We start from the raw sequence: 24,418 nt of genomic DNA, 5'->3' as shown, positions 1-24,418 counted from the left end.
ATTTTATTCTCTTTTAATGCTGAGTAATATTCCATTGTGTATATATACTGTCGCGACCCCTTGCCCGCAAGGAAGACGCAACTCAGGAATCTTCTTTCAGCAGTTTATTCAGGTCCTTGATACTTTTTCTTCTCTCCCCCGGATGCCCCTCCCAGCCTTAATAAATCACCTCAAGCCCCAATGCGAAGCTGCCACGTGGACTTTTCTCACAGGGTGCCAAGTCACAGCGTGCCAACTCATTCTGATAAGGAGTTGTTTGTCACAGACTACAGGGGAAACCAGCGCCATCTTGTAATGGCGGCCACAGTTCACAGAAACGGCTCACCACAGTTCCCCCTTTTTTGTTTTTGTATGACAATACAGGCGAGAGTAGAGGTCCTATCCCACTGTGCAGAAGTGGCTGCATAGTATGGCTCAGCCCTAAGGAGGGCCCTTCCCCAGATCCGAGGCCATATCAGCCGACGCCTTTTTTCGTGGGGCGGGGCGTGGATAAGGTGGGGTAAGGAAGGACGTCAAACCCGCATGCAATAGGACATGCTCTCCTTGAGGTCCACTCCAAGGATCACTCAAGTGCAGTGCCTTGCCTCGCATCCTGTACCGTGACGATGGTGGACGGAGGGGGATAGCTGAGGCTGAACTGTGGCTGTGTACAATGACAAACAAGTTGACAGCACCCTGAAAGAAAGGCACGGACTTTAAAGCGATAGAGAAGCACTAGTGTGGAAACCCATCTGCGTGCAATGGCAGCAAGACCGGCAGAGTGCAAGGGCTTTCCAACACTAAGAGAACAGCGAGGAAAGACATGTCGATCCCAGTGCAATGTTATAATAACTTGGGGTGCAACGACCATGTCAAAAATTTACTGTTTAAGATGCGCAAGCCAAACTTGAGGTGAATTGCCATTTTCTAAAGCTGCAAGAGCTTGTATGATCATAGCCTTATCGTGAGCATTGCGGGCCTTGAGGCGACAGAGAAACCACAAGCAGAGAAACATACCAAAGCAACACATTGCACCAAAAATGCCTATTCCCACCCACTCCTTAAAAAAGGAAAAAGCAGAAGAAATCCAACGGGTGAATTGTCCCAAGGTCACGGGATCGACACGGGTACTGTTCAAGACAGCTATTTGGGTTAGTTGAGACTGGATCATGTCTTCCGCTTCCATGGACCAGTTTCCGGCCAAATATCCGCCAATGATGCGGGAAGCATTCCTGGAATCATTAAATCTGACAGAGGTTATGCATAAATGTGCACGTTGGTCAACGCAACCCAAAAGCACCAAGTCAGCTAATTCTTCTACCTGAGCTTGGAGTAAATCTATTCTTTGGTTGGCAGCTAAAATCCCTGACAAAATATGTTGATTGATTGTGTTTTGGGATTCGAGTATGATGGAAGTTTGTTGAACAACTCGATTAATGGTGGCAGCAGTTTGTACTTGATTGGCCATGGCCACTGCGGTCGTAACCGCTGCAGCAGCAGATACCGCCACGGCTGTCACTACGGCTGCTGTAATTCCAAAATCCCTGCGGACTCGAAATAGCTCAACAATGGGGAATTTTTCAGGATCTGCAGTTACTGGGATTGGGACAAAAGTTGGAATTTTCATAACCACTGCTACAGTCCAAGAACCATTCCAACACTCAGATAAGAGACAGGTAACATTAGAACAATCTAGCATCCCTGACGAGGTGTCATTAGCCAAAAGGAACAGGAACGGGGATTGGACACAGACCATTGCAGGGGGTAATGTGGCACTATATAACAGAGAGTTGAACGAAACAGATGTAAGTCTATTTCCTCGTTCACTCTCCCTAACAGTGCCAGAAACATTAGCCAACCAGCTTTTGGCTCCTAGCAATTGAGCCAATGTAGAAATATCGGCTGAAGCCCCCCTTTCATTGGAAATCAGCCACTGAAACCAGGACCAACCCACTCCTGTAGAAGAGTTGGCACTGTTATTAAAGTCATAAACATACCTCTTAAGAGAGGGAGAAAGGGAGAAACCTTTAGCAACTTGATGTTTCTCCCAAGAATGATCCTAACAAGGCGTAAATGTTGGGGGAAAACCAAGATTAGGGGTACAGTAAGGAGAGGCCTTGAAATGAGTGGCATGATAGATACTATTAGAAGAAGAAGGCACTGGGATTAGCACCTCGGAGATAATAGCCAAGGTAGTTATATTTAAAGCAGAGCTATTTGCGGGGGTCCCTGAGCCTGATTGCTTCCCCGAAACTACTTGGCTCAGTACGGCACTGATAATGCTCCCCGAGTCCTGACTGGACCGCAATGGGTCCTCCCAGTTAGTCAAATTTTTGGTCTTAAGGCTAATGCAATTAGTGTTCCCAAGGCTGAAGCAAAAAACTCCTGTGAGATTAACTTGAGATTGATTAAAAATGCTCTCTATGTCCCCTCTAGGAGAAGCACAGGGAGCAGACATCTCACACGAGGTAGAAAAAAGAGTGGGGAGAACACTAGAATTACAATGAACCGGCATCGGCATCGGCCATGCCCGTGCCACTGCCCACCACTGCATCGGTGTCGCCTGTACCATCGGCATCAACATCAGAGCCAGAGCACTTAGCAGGATGAAGATCCTCATCACAGGATTGCTGTGGTATCTCTTGTTGCTGGTTGGCTGGAGTCAAGACTCTTCTTGTCAGGCGTTCAGGGACCCACAGCGGTTCCGTGCGATCCTGGGGAAAAACACATACAGATCCTCGTGCCCATGTCAGCACGGGGTCGGGGCCGTTCCATTGGCCCGTAAGAACATCTTTCCACTTAACATAGCCAATCACAGAGGGCTGAGGGGACACATGTCTATCGGCCGCAGAGCGACCATGAATATCCAAATTCAAAAAATTAATGGTAAAGAGAGCTAAGGACAGGCGTTCTTTAGGAGTGTGTTCAGCTCCTATTCCCCCTTTTTGTTTTTGTAAAGTTTCCTTTAAGGTGCGATGAGCACGCTCAACAATGCCTTGTCCTTGAGGATTGTAAGGCAGACCATGAGTAAGTTGCACTCCCATAGTAGAACAAAAGGATGTAAATTGTCTGCCAGTATAAGCAGGTCCATTATCAGTCTTAAGGGATGTAGGAGCACCCCATGCTGCCCATGCCTCTAGGCAATGAGTAATAACATTACGTGCCTTTTCTCCCGATAAAGCAGAAGCTTGAATAATTCCAGAGCACGTATCAACAGAAACATGTACATACTTGAAGTTACCAAAGTCAGGAATGTGTGTCACATCCATTTGCCAGACAACCAATGGCTTTAATCCCCGTGGGTTTACGCCATAATGAGGGGGATGAAGAAATGTGACACAATGAGGACATTGTAATACTATCTGACGAGCATCTGCTCTTGAAATGGAAAAACGCCTGCGTAGCGTTAAAGCATTAACATGGAAGTTTTGGTGAAATAATTTAGCCCCCTCCAAGGAGGAAGCCAAGCATATCAAGTAATCTCTAGTGGCTGAGTCCGCACAGGCATTGCCCTGTGATAACGGACCAGGAAGAGAGGTGTGAGCCCGGATGTGCATTGGATAAAAAGGAGCAGCGCGGCTACAGATAAGCTGTTGAAGCTGAGTAAAGTAAACAGATACATTATGGGCATCACTAATAGCTCCCACGGCCTCCAGGACTCTTAGTGCTTGTACCACATAGACGGAGTCCGAAATGAGATTAAAAGGAAAAGAACACTGCTTAAAAACCTCAATAACAATTTGTAGTTCTACCCATTGTGGATTTCCTGGAGCAAATTGATGCTGGACAGGGGGAGAATCATTAATTACATAAGCTCCCATTCCAGACTTGGAACCATCAGTAAAAATATTAACAGCCCCCGGAATAGGACTGGGTGAAATCACCTTAGGGAAAATGATGGGATGCTCTTTAACAAAATTGAGTAATGGATGGGAAGGGTAATGATTATCAATATCTCCTTGAAATGAGCAGCATAGAATAGCCCAGTTGTCTAGAGTAGCACACAAAACATTAAGTTGAGCTTTAGTGTAGGGTATGATAAGAGAAGAAGGCGACTGTCCGAAAAATTGAATGCTTTGTTGAATCCCTTTAAGTGCTAACGCTGCAACAGCATCAGGATAGTATTCTAAGGATTTTCCTGGAGACACATGTGGGTGGATCCATAGTAAAGGCCCATCTTGCCACAGTACTCCAGTAGGCTGCCGCATAGTGGCAAGCACACATAACTGGAAAGGTTTATCACTCTGGAGCCTGTATAGAGTGGCATGCTGTATAGCTTCTTCTACTTTCATAAGGGCCGCTCTAGCCTCTTTGGTGAGGCTACGAGGGGAAGTAAGATCTGGATCACCCTTAAGAGTAGCATACAAGGGCTGAAGCACAATATTAGGAATATGTAAATATCCTCTTATCCAATTAATATCTCCCAGCAGTTTTTGAAAATCATTTAGAGTTTGGAGATCCTGAGTTCTTATGGTGATTTTTTGTGGTTTTAATTTGTCATACCCAATCGTTGCTCCCAAATACTTAATAAAATCCCCCGTTTGAACCTTTTCAGGTGCGATATGCAGTCCATATTGAGCTAACAGGTTTATTAGGTCTTTATAAGCCTCATTAACCCTTTGTTCTAATTTAGCAGCCAATAGTACATCATCCATATAATGAATGATCTTAATGGAGGAATACTTTTGTCTGAGAGGTACGAGTGCCTTCCCCACATACATCTGACACATCGTAGGACTATTAGCCATGCCCTGCGGCAACACTACCCACTCAAACCTTTGATCTGGTTCCTCGTGGTTACACGAGGGAAGGGTGAATGCAAAACGCTGTGAGTCTTTAGGATGCAAAGGAATAGAAAAGAAACAGTCTTTAATGTCAATAGCAATAATATGCCAGCCCTGAGGAACAGAGGAGAGCAGAGGCAGCCCTCTTTGAATGGGCCCCATAAGTTGCATTTGAGCATTAACCGCTCGTAGATCATGCAATAGGCGCCACTTCCCTGACTTATTCTTAATGACAAATATGGGAGTATTCCAGGGAGAAGTAGAAGGTTGGATGTGACCCAAGTCAAGTTGTTCTTTAACTAGGTCATGGGCTGCTGCCAATTTAACCGAGGGAAGAGGCCACTGAGGCACCCAAACAGGCTCCTCGGTGAGCCATGTTATGGGTATTTGAGCCCCAGTGGCCCCTAGGAAAAACCCAGACCAAATCTGTTAAGCTTTTGATGACCTTGCACAGGATGCCTACGCCCCTGTAGGTGTTTTCCTAGTCCTAGACCTGGCCTATACCCCATATCTAGCATAATTTGTTGAGACACCGGGGAATAGTCATTGCTAAGAGTAAACCCCATGTCATTCATCAGATCACGGCCCCATAAGGAAACAGGCAAATCAAGTACATAAGGCTGAAAAGTACCATGATGTCCTTCCGGGTCCTTCCAAGATAGATGTCTACAGCTGATTTGAGGGGCTTGGGCATATCCAAGTCCTCTTAGGGATTGATCAGAAGTCTGCACTGGCCATCCCTTAGACCAGTCCTTAAGGGCTATAATGCTACGGTCCGCCCCTGTGTCCAGCAATCCCACAATAGATTTACCTTCTATGCTTAACTCCAAAGTGGGGCGATTGCTCATATTCAGTGACAAATAGGCACAATTTCCTCCGGTGGCACCAATCTCATCTCCCGTCCGTGACCTTGAGTCAGAAGGGAAGTGGGTATGCAAGCTAGGCAAAATTAGTAATTGAGCAATCCGATCCCCTGGAGAGATAGACACAATGCCCCTTGGAGCTTCCACCATAACCTTTACTGTCCCTACAGCATCAGGGCTGATGACTCCAGGGAAAACATGAAGACCTTGCAAGATAGAGGATGCACGTCCAATTAGCAAACCTACAGTGCCAGGTGGTAAAGGCCCTTTAAACTCAGTTTCTACCAATTGGACTCCCATCTTAGGCGTCAATACGAGTCTGGAGGTGGAACAGAGGTCCAATCCTGCGGCGCCTGTAGTGGCTCTCCGCGTTTCATGGGATGGCGTAGAGACGGCCATGTCTCGGGTGCGGGTGTGACATTCTCCATTGCCCCATATATTTGTGGGCCCTGGGGTCGGGGGCCCCGTTGGCCGTTTTTTGGCCCAGCTGAAACAGGCTGTCCATGGATGTCTCTCACTGATTGACACTCTCTTGCCCAATGTTTCCCCTTTTTGCATCTTGGACACAACCCCGGTAGACGAAGGCCATTGGAAGGGCCACCGTAAGGAGGTCCAGTAAAACTGTCTTTTTTGGGACATTCCCGTCTGAAATGACCAGATTGACCACAATGGAAGCATGTTCTGGCACCAGGACCGCCCCCTTTGGCAATCCGAAGGACAGCAGCTGCAAGACCTGAATTAGTTAAAGGTCCTCCAATCTCTCTACACACCTTCATCCATGCTTCTATGCCCTTGTTTTTATAAGGAGTGATTGCTGCTTTACATTCCTTGGTGCATTGCTCAAAAACCAATTGCTTGATAAGGGGCATGGCTCTATCAGGATCCCCAAAAATCTTTCCAGCGGCATCTACCATCCTTGCAACAAAATCTGAAAAGGGTTCTGTAGGGCCTTGTAGAATCTTAGTCAAATTACCAGATACCTCTCCTCTATTTGGAAGTGATTTCCATGCCCGAATGCAAATGCTGTTAATTTGGTCATATACCTCAAGAGGAAATCCTGTCTGTTGATTAGCAAATCTCCCCTGCCCCAAAAGCATGTCCTTATCCCAAGCGGGGTGTCCCGCCGCATGGTTTTGGGCGGCCTGCTCTATTGCGCCCTCTAGCATAAATGCTCTCCAGTCCAAATATTTACCCGGGGAAACACAAGCCCGAACAAGGCTAGCCCAGTCAGAGGGAGTCATGCAGTATCTAGACAAACCCTCCACCTGAGTTAGTGTGAAGGCGGCATCCACCCCATAAGTACGCACGGACTCCGCCAGGGTCTTCACAATTTTGAAATCTAAGGGTTCATGGAATCTTCCCCTATTGTCATCCTGAAAAACTGGATAAGCAAGACCCATCTCAGCATTAACAGCCCTCCATGTTTGGGCATGGAAAGCTCTCCCCGAAACACCCCCACCATACGGCGGTGGATCTGGAGGATCATTTTTCTTGAGCCCCTGTTTATTTCTGTTCCCTTCTCCCATGCCTACACTCCCTAGCTGACAAGACAGCCTCCCAAGCTCCTCCTCCTCATCCTCCTCTTTCTCTGACCCACTTTCGCATGGGGGTGTGCGCAGCACACTGAGATCTGGATACAATCGTCTCCTCCCCTGTTTCACATTCCGTACATTCCCATCCTTCTGAGATATCTCACTTCTTGCCGGAGACAGCCGCCTCCTCCCCTGTTTCATGCTCCGCACACTCCCATCCTCCTGAGATACCTCACTTTCTGCTGTCTCTGACTTCTCCTCATGTAATTGCTCTAAAACTTCCTGTCCTTTAGTAAGTGCTTCCTGACATCTGCCATCTGTGAGGCAACTACGGACCATCTTCCAAAGGGGTATCACCCCACCCTCTAATATGCCCTGCTCAGAAGCAAAGTCAAGGTCTTTGCCTAATTTATCCCAGCTAGGTATAGTAAGGCTGCCCGAGAATGCAAACCACGGTGCAGCAATATCTATCTTCTGTAAAAATCTCTCTAAAGTACTACGTTTCACTTCCAGGCCCTTGGAACATAACAGGTCATCTAGGGCCAGGAGGAGCGGACTTGAAGACGCGGCACCCATGACACAACAACAAAAGACGCACAAAAAACAACAAGAGATACCACAAAAAACAAAAACGAGATGACACAACAAAAGAAACACAGAAAACAAAAGTGAAAGTACACAGTGCAGCTGCAATAAATATGAGGCTCTCTCTTTCTTTGTAGAGGAGCTGACCCCGCTTTGGACGTGGATCCCACTTACTGGGACTATCCCTGCTTTCATCGCAGATCCCACTTACCTGGGACTAACCGGTGCACCACCCCTGACTGACTGAAAGTTCTGGTTCCCGGGTCTCGGCGCCACTTGTCGCGACCCCTTGCCCGCAAGGAAGACGCAACTCAGGAATCTTCTTTCAGCAGTTTATTCAGGTCCTTGATACTTTTTCTTCTCTCCCCCGGATGCCCCTCCCAGCCTTAATAAATCACCTCAAGCCCCAATGTGAAGCTGCCACGTGGACTTTTCTCACAGGGTGCCAAGTCACAGCGTGCCAACTCATTCTGATAAGGAGTTGTTTGTCACAGACTACAGGGGAAACCAGCGCCATCTTGTAATGGCGGCCACAGTTCACAGAAACGGCTCACCACAATATACCACATTTTATATATATATATTCATCTACTGAAGGGCATCTAGGTTGGTTCCACAATTTAGCTATTGTGAATTGTGCTGCTATAAACATTGATGTGGCTGCATTACTATAATATGCTATTTTTAAAGGCTTTTGGATATGAACCAAGAGTGGGATAGCTGGGACAAGTGGTGGTTCCATTCCAAGATTTCCAAGGAATCTCTATACTGCTTTCCATATTGGTTGCACCAATTTTTAGTCCCACCAGCAATGCAGGAGTGTGCCTCTCTCCCCACATCCTTACCAACACTTGTTGTTTGTATTCTTAATAGCTGCCATTTTTATGGGAATGAGATGTAATCTTACAATACTTTTAATTTGCACTTCTCTAATTGCTAGCAATGTTGAACTTTTAAAAATATATTTATTGACTGATTGCATAGCATCTTCTGAGAAGTGTCTGTTTAGGTCCTTGGCCCATTTATTGATTGGGTTGTTTGGTTTTTTGGTGTTTAGCTTTTTGTGTTCTTTATATACCCTAGAGATTGGCGCTCTATCTGATGTGCAAGTGGTAAAAATTTGCTCCCAAGGTGTAGGTTCTCTATTCAATTTACTGATTGACTCTTTTACTGAGAAGCTTTTGAGTTTTAATCCATCCCATTTACTGATTCTTGATTTTATTTCTTGAGCTATATGAGTCTTATTAAAGAATTTGAGCCTAATCCAACATGATGAAGATTTGGGCCTAATTTTTCTTTTGTAAGGCACAAGGTCTCTGGTTTATTTACTAGTCCTTGATCCACTTTGAGTTGAGTTTTGGACATTGTGAGAGATAGAAGATTGATTTCATTGTGTTGTATATGGATTTCCAGTTTTCTCAGCACCATTTGTTGAAAAAAACTATCCTTTTTCCAATATATGTTTTTGGCACCTTTGTTTAATATGAGATAACTGTATTTGTGTGAGTTTTTCTCTGTGTCCTATATGTACTATTGGTCAATAAGTTATTTTAGAGCCAATATCATGCTGATTTTGTTACTATTGCACTGTAGTATAGTTTAAGATCTGGTATAGTGATGCCACCAGCTTCACTCTTCCTGCTAAGGATTGCTTTAGCTCTTCTGGTTGCTTACTTTTCCAGATGAATTTCATGACTGCTTTTCACTATTTCTATGAGCTATGTCATTGGGATTTTAATTGGAATTGCAATAAATCAGTATAGTGCTTTTTGTAGTATGATCATTTTGACAATATTAATTCTGCCTGTCCAAGAGCAAGGGAGATTTTTCCATCTTTAAGGTCTTCTTTAATTTCTTTCTTTAGCATTCTGTAATTTTATTGTAGAGGTCTTTCACCTCTTTGGTTAAGTTGATTCCCAACTATTTTTTTTGAGGCTATTGTAAATGTGATAGATATCCTAGTTTTTCATTCAGAGTATTTGTCACTGATATACAGAAATGACTTTGATTTATGGGTATTCATTTTATATCCTGTAACTTTGATGAATTCATTTTATTAGTTCTAGAATTTTTCTGGTGGAATTTTTTGGATGTTCTAGGTATAAAATCATATTGTCAGCAAAGAGTGATAACTTGATTTCTTCTTTTCCTATCCGTATCCCTTTAAATTCTCTCATCAGTCTAATTGCTCTGGCTAGCGTTTCAAGAACTATGTTAAATAGAAGTGGTGAAAGAGGTCTTCTCTGTCTTGTTCCTGTTTTTAGAGGGAATGCTTTCAATTTTCCTCCATTTAGAATGATGTTGGCCTGGGGCTTAGCATAGATATCTTTTACAATGTTGAGATATATTCCCGTTATCCCTAGTTTTTCTAATGCTTTGTCTAATGCTTTCTCTGCATCTATTGAGATGATTATATAATTCTTATCTTTAAGTACATTGATGTGATGAATTACATTTATTGATTTCTATATGTTGAACCATACTTGCATCCCTGGGATGAACCCCACTTGAACATGATGTGGTGCATGATCATTTTGAATTGTTTTGTATTCGATTTGGCTGAATGTTATTGAGAATTTTTGCATCTATGTTCATTAGAAATTTGTCAATGCCTTTGATATTTTCTAATTTATTGGAGTACAAATTTTCAAAAAAATTTCTAATTATCTTCTGTATTGCTTTAGTGTTCATTGCCATATTTCATCACAGATGAAAACAGAAATAATTTTAGTTTTCTCCCTTCTTTTCATCATTAGCATGGCTAAAGATTTTTTAATTTTATTTATTTTTTTAAAAGAACAAACTTATTGTTTTCTCAATTTTTAAAATTGTTTCTTTTGTTTCATTTTAATCGATTACACATCTGATTTTAATTATTTCTTGTCTTCTACTGCTTTTGGCTTTGATTTGTTCTTCTTTTTCTAGGGCTTTTGAGATGTAATATTAGGTTATTTATTTGTTGACATTTTCTTCTTTTAAGGAATGAACTACATGCAAATGACTTTTCCTCTTACTATTGCCTTCATAATGTCCTAGGTATTTCATTAGGTTGTTTCAGTGTTCTCATTTATATCTAAGAAACTTTTAATCTCCTTTTGATGTCTTTTGCAACATGTTGTTCATTCAATAGCATATCATTAGTCCCCAGGTGTCGGAGTAGCTTCTATTTTTTTTTATTTTATCATTGATCTCTAATTTCATTCCATTGCAATCTGACAGAATTCAGGATAGTACCTCTATTATTTTTTGGATTTGCTAAGATTGTGATGTGTCATAATATATGGTCTATTTTAGAGAAGGATCCTTGTGATTCTGAGAAGAAAATGTATACACTCATTGATGGATGAAATATTCTATATATCTGCTGTTTATTGTATTATTGAGTTATATAGTTTCTTTGTTTAGCTGTTGTTTGGAGGATCTATCCAGTGGTGTAAGAGGTGTGTTAAAGTCACCCAGAATTATTGTGTTGTTGTCAATTTGACTCTTGAACTTGAGAAGAGTTTGTTTGATGAATGTAGACATTCCAAAGTTTGGGGCATATATATTTATTATTGTTACATCTTATTGCTGTATGGTTCCCTTGAGCAGTGTAAAATTCCCTTCTTTATACATTTTGATTAAATTTGTTTTGAAGTCCATTTTTTTTATATGAGGATGGAAACCACTGCTTATTTCCACATTCCATGTGAGTGGTATTTTTTTCCCCCAACCTTTTACCTTCAGTTGTGGATGTGTTTTCCTATGAGTTGAGTCTCTTGAAGGAAGCATATTGTTGGGTCTTTTTTTTTTTTTTAAATCCAATCTGTCAGTCTATGTCTTTTGGTGAGATTAGGCCATTATCATTTAGGGTGAATATTGAGACATTATTTGTATTCCTGGTCATATTTGTTTATTTTTGGTATTTAACTTGACTTAGTTTCTCCTTTGATTAGTATTTCCTTAAGTGCAATGCCTCTCTTTTATGATTTTCATTGTTGGTTTTTGTTTTCTCCTCATGGAATATTTTGCTGAAGATGTTCTGTAATGCAGGCATTCTAGTTGTAAATTTTTTTAACTTCTGTTTATCATAGAAGGTTTTTATTTTATCATCAAATCTAAAGCTTAATTTTGCTGGATATAAGCATTTTTGTTGGCATATATTGTTTTTCAGACCTTGGTATATGTTGTTTCAGGATATTCTAGCTTTCAGTGTCTGTGTTGAAAAATCTGCCATTATCCTAATTGGTTTTCCCCTGAATGTAATTCAATTCCTGTCTCTCGTGGCTTTTACAATTTTCTCCTTATTCTGTATACTAGGCATTTTCATTATAATGTGATTTTGTGTGATTTTCTACATTTGGTGTTATGTAGGCCTCTTGTATTTGATTTTCCAATTCATTCTTTATTTTGGAAAATTTTCTGATGTTATTTCATTGATTAGTTCATTCCTTTGGTTTGGAACTCTATGCCTTCTTCTATCCCAATAAATCTTAAATTTGATTCTGTCCCATAATTCTTGAATATTCTGCTCATGGTTTCTTACTATCTTCACTGTGTGGTCAAAATTCTTTTCAAGTTTATATATTTTATCTTCATTGTCTGAGGTCCTGTGATCTACTCTGTTGTTGATGCTTTCTATTGAGTTTTTAATTTGGTTTATTGTTTCTTTCATTTCAAGGATTTTTTCCCAGAATCCCTATCTCCTTATTAAAGTAATCTTTTACTTCCTATATTTGCTTGTGTAGTTCTTTATTGAAATGACCTTTTGCTCCCTGTGTTTGCTCTCTTACATCATCCTTTAATTCACAGAACATTTTAATTATGTACATCCTGAACTTCTTCTCTGTCATCTGTTGTGCTGCCCATGGATTCTAAAAATGGAATATCTTCATTTGTTGGAGATATTTTTCCCTTGTTTTTTTTCACTTTGTTCATGAATTTTTCTTCTAGCACTGCAGATCTGAGGCAATACTATTTTTACCCTATAGGTTTATAATGTCCCTGCAGGATTCAAATATCTCTCATTTAATGAGAAAAGTTTTGAACAGATCCCCATACAAACAATATGCAATCTTAAACCAAATATCTGCTATTAAGTCATTTACAGTTTTGTCACAACATATAGAAATGGTAAGTTCCATTATTATCTACAATATAAACAGGTTTTTAAAACTGTCTACATTTTCTTATTGTGGACAAAGAAGTGGGGGTGAGGTGTAGGATGAGATGTTAGGAGATAGAAGATGAGGATACAGGGTTATTAGATTTTAGAAAGCATGTAAGAGGAATCTAAAAACGTTGGTTAGTAGCAGGAAAAGAGAGGGGAAGTGATTTTGGAGAGACAAGTAAGTGGAAAGACAATAGAGTACAGAAAATAAACAATCATTTATATTAAGAAATGTAAAAAAAATGTAAAACTAGAAGGTAAAAGAATATACTACACCACTGTTATATACTATTCAGACATCCCAGTCCTCAGTAACCCAATTCATGAAAAATACTTGGTTTTTACAAATATTGGGGATGTGAGGGTGGGAGGAGAGAGAGAGAGAGAGAGAGAGAGAGAGAGAGAGAGAGAGAGAGAGAATTGAAGGGCAATAAAGGAATTATTTTTGTTGGAGATCTGTATCTTTCCAGCTTCCCTTCTCATCCAATAGGTGGGGTTATTTGTTTTTTGCTGGTATCTCCACCCTCAGGATGGTTAAGGTTATTGGGGTGGGAGGGTTGGTCCATGGTTCTCCTTTGAGACACACTCATGTGATGTGGGTGCCTGGTCTTATCTCCTTATATCTCCTGTAGATCTCAAGATCCCTGGTCTCTCATTTAGTCTCTAATCTGTATCTCACTCACCTTCTCCCTTTCTACTTCCCAACCTGTCTCTCCAGAGATCTTGCGGGCTGTGCTCTGGGAGCTGTGCACCTGATGAGGAGAGCTATTTTCTATTGGGCAAGCCCAAGACCTGGTTTTGTCACCCAGTTTTTTGAGCTACAGATAGGCCATGTAGCCACAGGCACTGTGCCATGGTATCAGCTGCTGGGAGAAGGGGGAGTTGGAGACTTTTGGTACCTTGATATTGTTTCTAAGCCCCAGCCAGAGTTCCAAGCTGGGAGTTGCCTCAACTAAAGATAGTGATGAGTGTGTGTGTGTGTGGGGGGGTTGTCAGGTAGGGATGGGTAGTGGCATTGAGCATAGTATTCAGAGATGCAGTTCTGTGGTGTGCATATTGTGGTTGGCGGCCTAGCACAGTCTTGCCAGATGCAGGCTACCGCATGTAAGGGATTGTGGCAGTAGTTGCAATTCCCAAAAATGGGGACAACCATGGGAACTCCATGTTACTAGATGGGGGTCTCCATGGTATTGGCGGCTAGAATTCCTGCATGTGGGCTGCAGCCTGGTGTCCTACTTGGGATCAGTGTCTGAGATTCCTGTACATAACATTAACTATAAAATGTCCTTAACACAATATGATCTATTCCACTAATTAACTTTTAAATTCATTGTCTTCATTCATGAAGTTATTTATCTGTATGATTAAAGAGAACAATTTGGAAAAAATGGGATAAAATTCAGGTAAAGACAATGAATACTAACATGAATTATTTATGAATAACTTACCAATGTTTTATTTATGATATGATAAATATTAACTTTTTGTCTTACTGACAGAGAAAGTGAGAATGGTGTTTTATCTGGATCTTCTTTCTAACTCATGAATATGTCAAAACTGGGCTAAAGGAAAAAAATTAGTATTCACAAGAACACAAAACTAGCACAATTAACAGAGTTTTGTAGACTTCTCATTTGTTATATATTGGATCAGTTCTCTGTTAATCATTGATTTGCAATATGCTGCATGGTTTTTTATTTATTAAATAAATATTCAAATTTTTTTGCTATGTTGACAGAAGTGTACTTGTAGCAATAATTCAAATATTATATTATTTTTTCCTGAAGAATCTTAAAACAACCTATCTTCTATAGTATATTTTTAAAGTTGATATGTACGTGTTCATTTTGTCATATTATTTCATTTTTTAAAAAAAATCAATGATACACTTAAATCAATTACAATTCAAAATCTATTATTCAACTAAGGAGAAGGTAGGAAAAGTACATTTACATTAACTTCTTTTTGTATGATTTATTTAAAATTAGAAAAGCAGTATAATTTCTTCTCAAAATGTTAATAATTACCAATGTTTAAATATAACTACTCAAAATTGTACATTAAATTAGTAATGAAATGTATTAATAAAAATTACTTTTTTGTATTAATAACAATGATAGATAATTGCTTCTGTTGAGATAATATTAAAGATTTTCTCATTGATTTTTGCTCAGATATTTGCACGCAAATACATTTACAAGTGTTTTGAAAATCACGTTTAATCAAAAATTTATGTCTTTGAGTTTACAAGAAAAAAATTAGACCCACTGTACTTCAAAAACTAATACAAATATAAAAATCTCATGAAAAAATGATTTATGTCCTTAAAATTTATATTTATGTGTGTGTAAATTTCTTATGTGTCTATAAGTCTAATTTCAACCATCTATTCTATTGGTTTGTACACAACAATGCAAACATGTTAAATAACAAATGCTATCAAATCATTTTCCCAGCCTTTCAAGAAAAAATACTATTTCCTATACAACATACACCTTTCATTAGTGTCTCAGTCACTAGAAGCAAATGCAGAAAATACAGTAAGTTTCGTCTAGAAAATAGACATAACTATATTTTATGGTCTTTTATTTACATGCTTTCAGTATTCTGTAATGGGTAGTTGAAATGAGACTTACAAAGAGAAAAACCTCAGAAATTTGTGCCAAAATTCTTATTGAGAGTTGGACATAAGTTTGATGAAACAGATGAATAACTGGAGAGTAATTATTTCCCCAACTAAAAAGATATATGGGAATTTAACTCTCTGATTAAATCCTAATATCAAATTAAGTGATGTATATTTATCTAGGATAAAAACAGAATTTTTGGCAGGGCTCAGTGGCACATGCCTGTAATCCCAGTGGCTGGGAAGGCTTTGGCAGGAAAATTTCATATTCAAAGCTAGCCTCAGCAATTTTCTGAGACCCTAAGCAACTCAGAGAGCCCCTGTCTCTAAATGAAATACAAAAAAAAAAAAAAAAAAAGGACAGGGGATGAGACTCAGTGATTAAATGTTCCTGGGTTCAATCCCTGGTACAGGAGAGGGGAGGAGATGAATTTCTTTTGCTTTTACTAAATATGGAACCCAGTTGTCCAATATATTGGACCTTATCCTAGAAATACTATACTGTGTAAATGGTAATCAAAATATGTAATCAACAATAGATAATATATACCAGAAAATGAGCTATTCTTTTCTCCTTGAGTATTCTATGTAATAAAGGAAGTTTAGAACAAGATATATTCCATGCTTTTATAATTATGTCAAAATGAATTCTGCAGTCATGTATAACTAAAAAGAACCAATAAATTTCAAAAAAGCTAATTAGATCTCATGCTAAGAATTCTGTGAGCTAAAATTGCCCATTACACACTTAGTCCCTTCTTTATGACCATGTATGCCCCTATGTGGACTGATTGGTTAAACGGGAACTCATGTCTGACATTAATGATACAAGCTTTAGTCAGTTTTTTTGCTGCTATGACTAAAAGACATGACAACAATTTTAGTGGAGGAAAAGTTTACTTGGGGGCTCATGATTTCAGAAGTTTTAGTCCATAGAATTCAGGCTCCATTCCTCAGGACTTAAGGTGAAGCAGAAAATAATAGTAGAAGATTGTGGTAGAAGGACACAGCTCATCTGATGATCAGGAAACAGAGAGAGTGACTCCACTCACCAGATACAAAATATGTATCCTAGAAGTGCTCCCAATGACCTACCTCTTCCAGCCACACTGTACTTGCCTTCAGTTACCAATAAATTAATACCATCAGGGGATTAACTAACTGATTGGGTTAAGGCTCTTAGAAGGCAATTATTTCTCCTCTAAAACTTATTGTCTTGTCTCCATACATAAGCTTTTCATGGACACCTCACATTCAAACCATAATAATACCCAATGTGTTAGACTGCCATTTCTAATCCCAACCAATCTTTTCTTAGGCATTGTGTACTTTATCTTATTATAAACATTTTGTTAATGATGAAATTAAATGTTGAAAACAGTAAATATCGTAACTGTACACATTTATCAAATGCTGGAATTTTGTTTCATATGCCTATAAAATTTTGGCTTTAAATATGTGAGTTTTCAACATGAGGGCTGATATGCATTATTGTATGGACAACATCAACGGCTGGGGCTGTAGCTCAGTTGTAGAGCACTTGCCATGCATATGTGAGGCACTAGGTTCAATCCTCAGCAGCAAAAAATAAATAAATAAATAAAGATATTGTTTCTATCTATAACTGAAAAAAATTTTTAAAGGAAAACAAGAAAATAAAACAGATACTACAATATTAAAATACATTCATTCACTAAATGGGAAATCAAACTAGGAATGGTTTAAGCTTTTGCAACAATATATAAGAAAGGAGTGATTCAGAAGATGTTGATGGTAATTGATTTTTATCCACAAAGTTATACAAATGCATATACAACATTCTAATATAGTTAGAAATGGGAATTAAACATATATAAATATGTATGTATATTTTGAGCATGTCGTCTTAATAATAGAATGTTTATCTTTGTATGGTTCAGTTCTAAAAAACTTTTGGAAGAATATCCTTCAATTACTTCTGAATAATGATAAGTCATATCTTTGTTAAATGCCTGCCAAAATCCTCTATTGAACTTACCATTATTTCTCTGTTAAATTGCACATAAAATGAATTATTGCATATTATGTTTATTTGTTCTCAAATATATGCCATGAATTTGAAACTACTGTCAAAATATCATGATTTCTAACCCATCTCCAACTAAATCCCTGTGAATTAAGCAGATTATCCTTGGAGAAAAATGATGAGTTATCAGAATTGGAAGATGACAACAGTTTGAGCACCTGTCTCAAATGTACCATATTACTGAAGCAAATATGCAAAGCCCTGTAACTAGACAGGTGGCAACAGAACTAGCAAATGCTTTGAATATCTATAGTTTGGGTGAACCACCAGAACCCGTTCACTTTCACCTGACCAACAAGGTAGCTTCACTTTTATACCTCTGCTGTATGTAAAGTCTGCAGTTTTTCACAAACTAGTCTGCTGAAACCTTCATCAATTTCACATCCAGAAGAATGCCATACTGTTTCATTATTTCATTGATTCTGAATCTAATAAGTGAAGAAAAGTAAATAACTAGGTTATTTGGTAGCACACAAGTATGTTGGAGATTGAGATAGAACCAAATAGGAAATTCAGATATCCACACTTTTGGAAATATTTCTCGTGGTCAAGAACCTATCATGGTATCCCCTATAAAGTAAAGGAAAATATGTTGTTACTTTAAATTGAATGCCATTAATATAGAAGAACAGTACTTGAAGGGGTCTCATTGGATTTTGGAGACATATTCTGTGTTTGATTTAGCTACTCCAGCACATGTACTAGGAAAATAGAAAGGATGCAAGGTTTGAGCAGGACCTAGATCAAATGAAACTCTAGTATAGGTATGGATGGTACTGGAAACTACTCTGCCCCTTGTACTTTAGAACACAGGTGAAAAACACAGCAGTCAAAGAAATTGTGGCAAATAAGAATGTTCAGATGAGCTCTAGCAAGTACCATCAGTAAATCATAGTACAAAATCCCTACAATTTAGGAGTAAACTCATGTACTTTATAGACAATTATTATTCTTTTGAGAAACACCTCTTAGAACGATACTGGGATCTGGTAGAAAATGAAATATTATCATAATGTATAAAGTGAATTGCAATTAGAGAATCTTCTGACATGTGAGTTTCTTACTTTATTGATATTGGTAAGAATGACTCAGGTTGCAAAAGTAATTTTTCTTGGAAGATGGAAAGAGAGAGCACAATAGGTTTGTTTGTGTATGCTAAGTAACAGTCTGGTTTGATAAAATAATATTGGCCAGAGTGTTTATTGTTTTGCTTTTACATGATAAAATGCCTATCAGATGGATTTTGCTGTCCTTCTATTTTAGCCTATGATACTTCTCTTTATATATATATATATATATATATATATATATATAAAGAGAGTGAGTGAGAGAGAGAGAGAGACTATGCCTTATCATTGGATATTTTACTACATGTTTATAATGGGTTGCTCAAAATGCTGTTATAAAATAGAATAAAAATAAGAATTCATAAAATACTACTCATCATTATATTGAATTTGATATATTATTTTTAATTTCATATTAGATTTTCACTGCAAAACTCAATTATCATAGTAATATTGCTTGCATAGAAAAAGTAAAATATGTGTTAATATTTTTACTTTGCACTTTTAAAATATAAGAAAGTATTCTGTTGTTATGTAGGTTAAAGAATAATAGGTGTGTAGTTTATGTTATTAAAATTATATCATTTTATTTTCTGAAAAATAATATTATTCTTATCAGCATGTATAAATTGAACATTATTCAGGTAAAAATAATCATACAATAATTACTCATGTCCATCATGTTGAACTTAGGGTTCAGAGTTATTTGCATTAGCACTAAGAGCCAGTATGTAGTTTTCCATTTTCTAAGACATTCAGGGAGACACTGTAGGGTCAATGTGAGTCCTGGAGTGTTGATGACATAGCTTAGATATACAGTTAATCCATATTTGAAATGAACACAAATAAAAAAAAACTTTATTCTTATGACCAAAAAATTTATGGATATTTTTAATTGTAGCACAATTTATGTCTCAACTGATATAGCAACCATTAGTTGGTAAGTGCATAATGATGCCTGATACTCAAAGTATACTTTTTCAGATAGGAAGTTTGTGTAAGGGAGAAATGTCTAAAACATATTAATTTAAATATATCACTTACTATGGTCTAAATGTTTGTGTTCCCCCCCACATTCATTGGTTAAAACTTAATTCTAAACATCATGGTAGAAAGAGGTAGAGGCATTGAGTACACTTTCTAAAGAGGATGAAAGGAGCTTGTTTGATCTTTAGCTTCCATAGAATGAAGGCTAAGAAAGAAAATGGTGTCTATGAGGAATGAGCCCTTACTAGAAACAAAAATCTACAGGTGCCTGAATCCTGGACTTCACAGCCTCCAGAACTATGAGAAGAGAAGCTGTTTAGAAGCCATCCAGTTTGTTCCATTTGTTAATGCAGCCTAAATGAACATTGGTGTGAATTATAAAAGTTAACATATTTTCAAAATACCTTGTTTTTAATTTTGATTTTTTTCATAGGACCTTTACAAAACCGGATTCATAATTTATATGTCAATGAGTCAGTGTTCCTCTATAAACAGAAGTCCAAACGTAAGCTTAGTCATAATAGTACTTCTATCTAATTATTAAGATTCTGGGAATGCTGGGAATAATATCAAAACTAAAATTAATGAAGCCTAAGAGATGACCCTCAAGACCATTAAAACATTTTTTGATTTTGAAATTTAGAAAGTCAATACTCTTTTCCATTACATATCCAATTTCCCTAAGGTAAAATAAAGTTGTTGCACTCTAAATAGATATACTGATACTTTTGAATTTATCTTTATAGAACAAGTAAGTTTTAAGAGCACATAAGAGAAGGGACAATAGGTGGGTGAATGAGGCAGCTCCACAGGAGGGGAAGGTAGGTGCTCCTAACTGCTGAAGACCAGTTCATTTATATGGCTTTTCCCTCAGCCTAAACAATATTTTTTCATTCCATTAAAAAAATAATGATAATGCTATTATTCCTCTTATGAGGAGTGAAGGATTTTGAATATTGTGCAATGTACATTCACGTTAAAATTTAAGGTATTTTATAAAAGGAATTCAGATAAACATTTTTCCATTAAGTTAAAGTTCAGATAAACATTTTTCTATTAAGTTAAAGGTCATATTCATGTAATATTGGAAATCATAAATAGCAAAATTATTATGAATTTGTCTTTCAAAGTATTGAAAAAATGTTATGGATTCAACATTAAAGCATGCAGAAATTCTAAGCTATTATTAGTATTTTTAAACAATTACCTAAGGACTTTCCAAATTATTTCACATTGTATTATCTCACTTTCATTACCTAAACACAAATGAAAATACAGTCTAGATTGGATAATATGCTTCTTTTTATCTTATTTGGTAACTTACATGTGAATGGCTTAATATGTTTTTCTTTATTTACTCTTTAAATTTTAAGACATAGTGTCTTTCATAAGTTAGAAAACCCAATTTCTCTGATGACTTTGATTTTCTGTGGAAAATAATGTAGGTTTAAGGGTATGCCTATTGTTTTGACTTATAGATTCCCTTGGTGACAGAGACTATGCCCCATGCTATGTCTTGACAAAGTAAAACTCAAACTCTCACTTTGAAAGACTTGAAAAACATTGAAAAGATTGGAAATTTGATAAGGGTGAAATATAATATGGGTTTTGGCAGCTTTTCATTATTATGAAATTGACTTCAAGAAGATTGATGCTTTTAGGTGTTATTTTAAATTATGTCAATAATACTTTTGATTATGATTTTATGAGAATGCTTTTATCCTGTTGGATTTTTAAAAGAAAATTTGCTCTACTACTCAGAATACCTCAATTAAGTTTAACTAATAATTATTTAGACATGAAAAAGAATGACAGTTTTCAACCAAATCTAATGTTTTTTAATGTAAGTCTTATGGCAAGATAGCAGCTAAACTTCATTAAACTCTTTCCATAGGTGAAATACCAGTAAAAGCTCTGTTCACTTTTTCTTTTTTTTAATAGGGACTTTCATTGCTACCACCTTATAGATGGTAAAACTCAGAAATACAATTATTTTTTTCAAAACCACACCATAGATACACATGAAGTACAGGAACACACAGCAGAAGTGGTTCTCAAACATAAGTCTGACAAAAATATCTGTACCATTAAACTTATGACTTTTATATCTGATGACTAATTAAAATTAGTTTGCAAAAATAATTAGATAAACTTTTTTGTGATGGTAAATTTATGATTACATTCTATTTTATTTTTAATGAATTATGAAAATGCTGAAATCATTCATTTAACTTAATCAATTTTACAAATAACCATCACTTACGTAACCAAAACTGCAGCCTAAATGAAGATCTAGTACCATCAGTCAGTAAGATTCAACATGACCATTCACAATCAATATCATCTTTGACATCTCTCACACAAACTTCACACGAATCAGGATTTTTTTTTGTTTGTTTGTTTTAATAAGAATAGAATTTGAAATGTATTAATTTACTATATGCAAAGAAACAGCATTGCCTACACCAAGGTTAACTTAGAGAAGCTGCTGCTTATATATGCTAGAATGAATAGTTCCTTATGATGACTACTAGCAAATACTAGAGCAGCAGATCAATACTGAGTCAGCATGTTTCCTATTATGGTGTCATATGCTGATGTCCAAATTTCTTTGTTTCTTGATTTATGTGAAAATGTATTGAGTAAGAAGTAAATATAGTGCTGGTATGTAAAAGTTATGGTTCACATTAAAATATATGAAAGGTATAATCTCCAAAATTATGTTTAATAGACAGAGTGCACCCAACAAAAATGTACATGACTTGTAATATGAATGTCTTCTGAAGCAAATTTCTGTGGGGAATTCAAAGGACAGAAAATAGTGTGTATGTATGTATGTGAGTGTGAGATGAATAGTAATATTTAATTCAATGCTATGCTCTATGTATTTGTAAATTTTTAGGACCCTCCAATTTCTGTGAAAGGAACCATGACTCTTACTATATTGAAAAATAAACCCATGAATTTTAATTAGAAATATTCACAGTAACAACTTTTAGGTAGAACACTATCTTAACAATCTCATACAGTTAATTTTTAAAAATATAAGTTTCAGATCTCAAATGAAAACTAGGATGGATTTTTACTTGCTTTTCTTTAATTAAAAAAGAAAAAAAAGTTCTAAAAGAAATACCATGAACAGATCAGCTTTCTTTTGCCAATAAATAAATAAAATAAAAAAATAAAACAGAACAAAATACCCTATTGTTTTTCCATTTCTACTTAATTTAATTTTTAAAATACTAGCAAAAGTCCTTCCTTTAGGTATTTAAGAAAATGTTGTAGCTTTTTATTGGTGAAAGTTAATCCTTTATTATTTTTGTTGTGGGGGGGAGATTCTAGGGGATATGATTGAGATTTTTTAAAATCTAACTTAAACATTCTATTAGTATGATCTTTTAGAAATAAAATGAGAGCAAAGAAAATCTCCTCAAAGGTAAAAAACAGAAAATCCAGACACAATATAAGAGTTTATTTCACCATTTTAAGTAACAAAGAGAAGGTTGGATTTGGACAGAGATACTGCACTGATAAGGAAAACTGAGGAACTGTTTCACAGTATGTGAAACAGCTCCAACAAGTTACCTTAGCATATCCTTTGCTAAGCTGTCATTTGTTGATATTTTTTTTCACAATGCCTGCACACATTTTTAGTTTTCTCATTGATTTTCATGTTTTCACATCTTATCTGAATACCAGTGACTCTGGAACTTAAATTTTCACCTCAAAATTTTCAAAATTTCAGACATTTATCAGACACTTTACTGAGCTTCTCCACTTAGATATTTAAAATAGTTAAAATTGAACAATTCTCTTTCTTCCCCTCAAAAGAAAACCTTGGTCTCCCAAGAACATCCTAATCTAAATTAACCACAACCCCAAAATAAATCCAAATATTAAATATCTTCTTAATATTTCTTTCTTTTTTACTCTCATACAATAAATCCATTAGAAAGTGTTCTTCAACATCTTCAAAATACAATATTCAGCTTGATCATTTATACTCATGGTTACTATATGGGGGAAACTACCACTCTTTTCCCCTTAACTATTTGATTACCTGTATATCATCTAGTTTCTCACTTTGCCCTACTGGAATGTAATCTTGATACAATACCTGGAATTATACTTTAAAATTAGGAATTTAACTGTTTAATAAAATCTTACTATAATTTCCCATTTTCCCAATCTTGAAAAGACCTGCAGGGTCCTATCTCTTTCACTTCTGAATTCAAAAGTCATCTCCTATTATTCTTCTTCTAACTGGCTCTGTTTCAGACATACTGGCTCTCTTTATTGATTGATTGCTGCTAAAATAAGGAAACTTTGTAAGTTTAGGGACTTCATCCTTAGAACATCATCTTAGTGAGCTTCCCCTTGATAATCTGTACATATAACTTCTTCATCTTGTATAATCCTATTTTGAAATATCATCTACCCAACAAATCCCACCTGTGGGAGCATATTTTTATCCCCATTGTCTGCTCACAATCCCCCTTACTTGGTTTTACTTTTACCACTTTCCTTCCAAGGCATTTATCATTTTTAATGGAGTGTATATTTTACTTTATAAAAATGTAACATTTCTCTGGTGTGGGTTAATTTTCTGTCTCTTCTTCAAGAGAGAGACAAGGATCTTTATTTAGTTTAACATAGATACAGAAAATTTCTCAACACCAGGTGAGTGATTAATAAATATTTATACAATAAACAAATGCATAAAACTTTTATTCAAAAAAATGGCATGATTGGGGCTAGAGTTATAGCTCAGGGGTTGAGTG

This window comes from Urocitellus parryii, chromosome 2 (assembly GCF_045843805.1).
Source record: "Urocitellus parryii isolate mUroPar1 chromosome 2, mUroPar1.hap1, whole genome shotgun sequence".
NCBI classification, from domain to species: domain Eukaryota; kingdom Metazoa; phylum Chordata; class Mammalia; order Rodentia; family Sciuridae; genus Urocitellus; species Urocitellus parryii.
This window is presented reverse-complemented; position numbering follows the sequence as displayed.